Source organism: Halyomorpha halys, unplaced genomic scaffold (assembly GCF_000696795.3).
Source record: "Halyomorpha halys isolate HHAL.00 unplaced genomic scaffold, Hhal_1.1 Scaffold265.1, whole genome shotgun sequence".
Classification (NCBI taxonomy): Eukaryota; Metazoa; Arthropoda; class Insecta; order Hemiptera; family Pentatomidae; genus Halyomorpha; species Halyomorpha halys.
In genome coordinates, this window is record NW_027107765.1 from 832,361 (window position 1) to 840,231 (window position 7,871).

Consider the following 7,871-nt stretch of genomic DNA (forward strand, 5'->3'; position numbering starts at 1 on the left):
ATATAACACGTTTTAAAATTTTCACTGCTTATACACTTTTATAAATACTGACAACAAAAATAATACACTCCAAATGACTCCTTTGAATGTAGATGTTCTACAGTAAAAGGAGAAAGTTCATTGTTTATAAATACACCATTAAAATTTTGTAGGGATTTTGGGAAAAAAAAACAAAAAAAAAACTCACTGCTGTGTTCTATTGTCGATTACAAGTACACGGCAGTCGATGTTCGTTTTATCTGAACTGCACTGTCCGGTCTCTTACTAAAAATTATTCTTATGTTTAAATACTTATTACAACCTCAAAAACATCCATTTCACATACAAATAATTTAACAAAATGTTATTTATCAACATGATGCATTAATATATTATTTAAAACGTCTAACACTCCTATATTTAAAAAAAAATTATAAATCTTAAATAATTCTTAATTTAGACTTAAAAATAGATTTAACTTTTTGTACCTAAAACAAATACATTTTCTTTTATTGTCAAAATAGCTGTTTTCTCCACAGTATATATGTTAATCAACTTCTTCTCATTTTTAAAATAATAATTTTTAATTGTTAAATTTCTAATTTCTCTGTTCTGCTCATTGTAAAAGTTAACGCTTTTTGAATTTATTTGTCAAGAGACATAAAATATCACTATTATACACGCATATATATGTATATTTGCTATGCATAATAGACAGTTAAGTGATATCAATATTAACATCGAATTAAAGTAAAGAGAGTTTGTACATTGAGCTAGTTATAATTTAAACAAGGAGATAATTATAATTTAGAAATCCATCAGAGCAGAATGATTATAATTTTTATTATTCATTATAGTGAATACAAGACTCGTAATCTGTACTAAATTGATAGAGGTAATACAAAATGGAGGTAATTAAAGAAAGTGAGGAAAATATCGAGGAAATAAACGACTGCAATGAACTAGGGATAAGAATAAGAAGGAAGAATAATCAGGAGGCAAGGGATAAAGGAACTTCTGGGAAGGAATCGTTAATATTAATCTTCTAGGCTTTTAAAGCTACCGTTCCCTCCTATTACTACCCTAATTCCATACTGCAACTAATTACTTGTCATTATTTATTTATTATTTAAAGCTTTTTGTGAAGATTAACATTTTGTAATAGGGAGATAGAAGTGTCGTCATAATTCCAAGAATTTCAATCGTACTTCACAAAAATGTTAAAATTACGTGTTTCATTCAAAATCTTATTATTATATTATATTATATTTATTAACACTAATTAGATTATATATTTTTTTCTTCTCCTAAAGTGCCTTTAATTTTGTTTATTTGAATAAAATAAAAAATTGTAATTGTTAGCAATAATAAACAATGGATAAATACAAAATAAAAAAGAATTTTATTAATAACTAAAGCAGACAAAAAAGGGAAAATAGAGACATGCGATTCGAATGGGAAAAACCAAGACTGTCCGATCTTTCAGGATAGCATCGTTATCTTACGTTTAACTATTTTATTCTTGGTAGGCGCAAAATTTATTTTTGTTTTTCCCACCTGGAGAAACCCTTAAATATGAATTTTTATAGCAACAGAAAAAAATTTTTTTTTTGTTCATAATTTTCGTCTTCCCTAGTATTTAGATTTTTTTTTTTTCAAAAATCCTAAATATATAACAGCTATAACTTCAATACGGGCCCACCAATCAACACAAAACTTGGGGAAATATGAAGAGTGGCGAGAGAGTTATCTGATACGGTGCACCCCACCAGATTTTTTTTATAGTAATAGAATTTTAGAATTTATGTTTGAGAGTGTTTCAACTAGAATATAATTATAAGAAAGGATTTCTTTAGTTAAATGGTTATGACTCAAAAGCTAATATCATCAAAAAATGATTTTGATAACCGTTGAGTGTTTTTTGTCGGACTATAAAAGGCTTGTCATTGGATAATTACTCCTAATAGATGTATGACTTTTGCAAAATAATAACAATATCAAGCCTTACAGATTAAGAAGAATAAGAAGCACTTGCAAACTGTTTTGCCTGATTTTGACTATAAGTCAACTTTTTGCTCACGGACTTATTGGGGGATCACGGTTGAGAGATGAGACTGTATGGGGGGCCACTGTTGAGGTTTCGTACGAATCATCAAGCATTTTCCGAGGTAAGAAATTCTTATTCATCGCAAATATACCGCATAAGAAAAAGTGAATGCATTAGCATAGATGATATGTTTTCAGAACGAATAGTAGATAGGGTCAGGAGTTGAGCATGCTCCTCTGTGATGAATTAGCCAGAACAGCTCTGACAGTTACAGGCAACCCCACTCACCCCTGTCACCAACCCTACCGACATCCCACTCAAGCCCATTATATATTTATTCAGGGGCACAAACAAAGATCGCCGAGGTAGAAAAATATTTTAAATAAATTATTTGCCCATTGTGATGAGTAATGTGTACACTATCATACGTTGTAAATACATTATACCTACTATCATAGCCTAATGAGAAATTGTGAAAAATCGATTGAGCAAAACTTTTCCTTAAAATAAATATTATGAAAAATATGAATAGAAATTACTATCCAAGTTCTAGAGGAAAAAACAAGGATTGCTTGTTATACATCGCGAAGCAAAACAACTTTACACATCACCTTTTGTTCTGGTTTGAAACCATCTATAAATTAATTTCTGCAAAACCCAGAAATTTTATTGATATAAAGAAGTGAAAATTCATAAAGAGACAGAAAGTGAATTTTAGGGTATGATTATAAGATCCATTCATTTTATTAATTTTTTACTACTTATGAAAACTAAAAACTTATTTATATGGTCCTGTAGACAAGTCGCTGGACTCAAATTAAATTACAATCAAGGTCGACAGTATTAAACTGGTTTAAACTTTATTATTTGGCCTTATGTAATTAATTACTGATAAATGCAATCAATCCCTAGTGATAATAGGATAAAACAACATAATCATCCTTCACATATTCCCTTATAAATATGTACTAGAAATTAAAAATAGTGCTTCATTGAAAGAATATGCGAGAGTCGATTCTTTCCACAAAGCACCCAAATGCTATAGTTGCAACTGTATTTTGTCCATCCACCTTATCACATAGTTCAAGTCATCTTCATAGTTCTTTCGGGGGGGAAAAAACTACTTCTGGTTCCATCCCAATGCGGGAAACTAATCAGAGTATGTTTTGCTGAATCAGCCATCATCAGGGTCACGTAAATGCAATCAATAGACAAAAAATAGACGTAGGCAGCACATCTCACATCAACACATCCTATTAAGTATGTACTGAGATGTCTCTTAGTGATGTACTGTATCTGGTTAGCGCGTATGTTTTGTGTTTGGATTCCATTTACGTGACTTTTTCTTTCTGCTCTAATGATTTCTGAATCAGTTGACGATGTCTGACCATGACTGATAAGTTATTTTCTAGTATTTTAGAAAATTAAAGTAATATTCTTGGAATCTTACAATTATATTCATACTTTTAACTATATATTTCATTAAAGTAATAAAAACTTACGATGAAATAACTGCCTCCTTCAGCTCTTCGACTATAATCCTTTCAATGTCCAATATGGCATAGAACAACAGTATTTTTATTTTGACAATGTGTTACTATTAGTTCCGTGCCTCTTATTTGTTTCAATATAGATCTATTTATCCATATTATTTTGTTTATGCAGATAAACAATTAAAACAAATTACATGTTTCCTCAACGAATTAGATATAATCCATACACTACTTTAGTTACTAAAATAATAAATAAAGAATTGCTAAAACACTAACTGAGTTAATAAAAATTCTTCAAATTGAAATGAATAAATCTAAACAATATATAAAAGAAGCCAATAATGTTAATTCAATATATTATTTTATTTTTCAATAACTGAAAACATGAATAAATAAACAATTCTATAAAAAAAGCTGCTAATTCCCGTCACTAGATAAGATAATATAAAGCAATAGATTTAATTCACCTTTATGTATGCCGCTAATCCGAGATTAGTTATTGATTTTTTTGTGAATATTAAAACACAAAATATAGGTGTGTATAATAGGTATAAAGTGTAGAATAGATGAACAGAATATATCTGGGAATATTAGTAAATAAATCTAGTTTTCTTAGTCAAATATAATTAATATTCGCAATTAAAAATATTTTATCTAGCCTTAAATAACTAAGAAAAATAAAATAAATAATCTATCTTGCAGTTATATGACTTATTCTAGTGAGCTATGTAAAAAAATATCAATTCCAATTTTTTTTAAAGTTTAAGATTAAATAAAACATTCATCAAATGCACTATATTAAACATTGTGAATATATCTTATCGAGTAATTTTGAAATATTTTTATAATTACGCCGTACTTGATGATGATTGAATTTTATCGAGATAGTTCAAGGTTCTAGTTTGATTGATTTTTGCGATTCAGAACTTCCTGAGTAAAATAATATTGGAAACAGGTTTGTACTTACAAATTAAATCTGTAATAAAAGTCTTGTAATTCAACACATAAGGTTTTTATCTTATACACCTTACAGTTTAGATATGTCCGTTATTTCCGTACATAAGCAAATGAAATAATTAAAAAGTATTAATAAATAAAAATAATTTAAATAATAGACACCATTTGTTTTTTTTATTTTTTACTGATGTAAGTCAAGCAATAGAAAAAACAAATGTTAAAACGACCACCAGCTCTGAGTATTTTATTTCAAAAATGATCCATTTTCCTGAAAATGACATTTCAATTTTTTCCAACTTTCTCCATAATTGGAGAGCAAAACCAATTTTTCGCCCGCACATAAACAATATTAACTGGTTTATACTTTTTGTTTCCTATACATAACTACATTTTCAATCAACTGTAATGATTACATTCCTCAAATGCAAAAAATTAAAATATCATGCGATACAATTATGAAATTATTTATGCTCCAAAGCTTTCTACCAATTTAAAAGTAAAAGGTTCCAAATAGAGCTACATATTACACATACATATATTTTTTTCTAATGAAAGATTTGCTCGTTATAGTTCAATAGTTATTAAAACGGATATTTAAAAAAGTAGATTTTTAACATTAATTGATTATCCTTAACATAGTTAACATGATTATCCTTAACATACTATTCGCCCGATTTGCATAAAATAGTAACAGTCAAAGTAAAAGTAGTGAATGTCTTGTAAAAAGTACACAACTTCTAATAGTTCAGTCTCAGAAATGAAGTACCTCAGAAAAAATCATACTTAATGATTTTCTATTCCTATTTTATATTGGAAAACTTGATTTTAACTTTTGAAAACGACAGTAATTTAAGATTTAGCAAAATTGGACAAGGTACTTTGTAGAAAAGAATATATGAAATAATTTGTTTTCTTAAATGTCGATTCATTTATTCATGTCTATAATACTATAATACTTCTTAAATTACACCGCATATTTTCAATTATTAATCTGTTAATTTTGTTGAACTACTCATTATTATTATCGATTATAAATGGGATCAATTGATGACTATGTAAATTGAATAAATCTACAATATTTTTTCGATATGGTTCATGACAATTCTTACAAGTATTAATAGATGAAGAGGAAATAAGCCACCCGATCAGCTGTCGTTTAATCGATTTAAGGTATTCAACAATAAAATACTTAGGGCTGGTTGCACCAATCTCCGGTAAAACTAAGATTTGTATAACTTGGATTTTCCTAAGAGTTTAGTCGGTAACTTAGCGACCTGTTTCTGGTAAGTAGTTTTGTTAACCAAGTAACCAAGGTTTACTGAAACTGTGATAACTGCCCAACTCCGTAATCCCTGTCGCTAATGTTAGAAATTGAGGGTCCAATTAAATTTAAGATTGATATAATATGTCACTTTTGACAGTTGAAATCGCTAAAAAAAAAAAAAAAAAAAAATTGGGCCGCCGTAGCTCAATGGTTAAGGTCAACTTTTGATGTCTATTGGCGATGCCGGTTCGAATCGAGAGTTGACTTTTTTCATTGAGTGGCGGTCCCACAAAATGAAAAACTTTGATCCCCAACCATGATTGGCAGTTTAGGGCCCCAATGGGCCGAAATAGGTCTCGGGCGAAAAAATTCTTCATTCACAACTGTAAAAAATTATTGGGTCGAGAACAGAATACTTTTCTTTTCATTATTGCCCGGGCAACTACATAATTGTTTCAAGTCTTCATCGACTATCTCGATCAAATCCATTTTATTGAATTTTGAACGAAACGGAATAATTCAACACACCTTCACTACAAAACTGATCCAACTGGAACAATGGAAGGTTCCTTGTGTGGTTACCTATTTAAATGAAGATTTCCTCTAAATCTCAGTTTAACCAGCTATTATTGACCGGTAAAATTAACCCCCAGAAGTTTAGCATTTCTGGTGCAACAGGTAATTGATAATTTTAACCGAGATTTAAGAAATTGTAATTTAGACTGTGATGAAGCAACCGACCCTTATACAAATATAACCTGCATGGTTTTACCGTCGTCACAGTATCTATGTATGTTTTGTGTCTGTTACTTTAGGTAAACAAAGTACTTTAATACAACGAATAATGAAATATTAAAAGAAAAGTAATTTTTGCAAAGTCGTATATTCTGTGATTTTGCCGCCCATTGCTGTCTCGCTTCGCATCACCCTTGCCTTCTCCCTCCTTATGCACTTGCTAACTATCCACTCCAAGCCAAATGTGGACTGACTTTAGTTCTTCAAAATAAAGCCGATTTCTAGAGCCCAACTCCATTCTATCCTTCCATTTTGATAATATTTTATGAAATTATAACCCTACAAATATTATAGTGTACAATTTAATGGAAATTTTAAGCATTTTAGAATTAATAAATTCACTAAAATTGTTTATTTCTTTCAATTAATATATAAATAACACGATTAATAATAAAGATAAATAAATTGAGAACTTATTAATATCAATATTTATATTTTTTAATATAGTCATTAGTAAAAAAGAAACATAGTTATTCATATAAATACTTTTGAAACTTAATACAATCGATATCTTCAATTTCAACTACACTATATTCATGGACCACAAATTTTTATTATTATTATTAGTACAGCACCTGAAAAGCGTTAAAAACCATTGGAACTGTTTGAAATCACTCAAAAAATCCAAAAAGGATTTAACAGTAAATAATTCCATGTCCCATTGGGTTTGAAGCGAGTTTAAGGATGAGCACATAAGATCAAAAGCTAGCTAAGAAAAAAATTGATTTTTATTCATACAACTCAAACCCCATAAGATTCCCTTTCGTTTTTGTAAGTAATGACATAGCTTAATCTTACCTGTATAAAGCACGGCAGGAACCTAGAGGAACAATTAGCACTTCAAACTACGAACAATCACTAAAACAACCTCTTACATTAAAATTAGCACCGTGAACTAATATATTTTCCCGCCTCGGTGTCGTGCACCAGTGTTACCATGTCACCAAAAGAATTAACAAAACTTTCCCCTGTTCTCCCTTTTTTTTTATCTCTTATCACTCAACTAAAATACAGGAATGGAATTATTATTGCGAGACATTATTTCATTTAAGAAAGACCAACATAATTTCATGGTAACCAACTTAAACTTATGTTAAAATAAACCAACAAAAATAATTTTTAATTTTAATTATAGAAACTAAAAATTAAAAAAAAGAAATTTATTAAAAATAATTTTTCACAATTAAGCGGTTAAAGAGGTTTAAGGTAAGCCGGGAAATATTATGTAAATAACATTACATAAACTAATTTATCAAGTAAAATAATCTAGAGGAAAATTTATCATTTTTAATAAGTACAAACCTATTTTAGATTTTTCAAAATTCGTTGTTTAATT